Below are 561 nucleotides of genomic sequence, written 5' to 3'. Positions count from 1 at the left end.
ATGAGCAGTACATATGGATCCATTACCAAACACAATGGATGGAAGAGGCTTAGAATCTGTGAAAAGGGTTAATAAAGAAGAATTACCACAGATATGTTCAGAAGCACCTGAATCAAGGACCCATGACCCAAGAGGTCCAGATTGAGAAACAAGGGCTGTGTGAGTCTCTTTGGTGTGAGCTATAGGAGTGACAACAGCAGCTTGGGCACTAGCTTTAAATCGGGCAAACTCTTCATATTCTGCAAGAGAGATAGTTTTAGAACCTGAATCTTCTTGTTTGAGCTGAGCCACATTTGTAGGGGCAGGCACTGGTCTCCCGTGCAGCTTCCAGCATCGATCCCGCGTGTGTCCAGATCTATTGCAGTAATCACAATATCTAGTGTTTTTCTGCCCACTACGGTCTTTATTTCGGTTGCCCAAATTGTTACCTCGACCTCCTTGGATCACAAGAGCAGATTGGCCTGTGGTTGGTGCAGAAGTCTCACTAGGAAAAGAAGTCACTTGAAGAAGACGTTTGAACAATTCTTGGATCCCTGGTACAACATTATCTCCAAGAATCTG

This window comes from Ipomoea triloba, chromosome 16 (assembly GCF_003576645.1).
Source record: "Ipomoea triloba cultivar NCNSP0323 chromosome 16, ASM357664v1".
In the NCBI taxonomy this organism is placed as follows: domain Eukaryota; kingdom Viridiplantae; phylum Streptophyta; class Magnoliopsida; order Solanales; family Convolvulaceae; genus Ipomoea; species Ipomoea triloba.
This window is presented reverse-complemented; position numbering follows the sequence as displayed.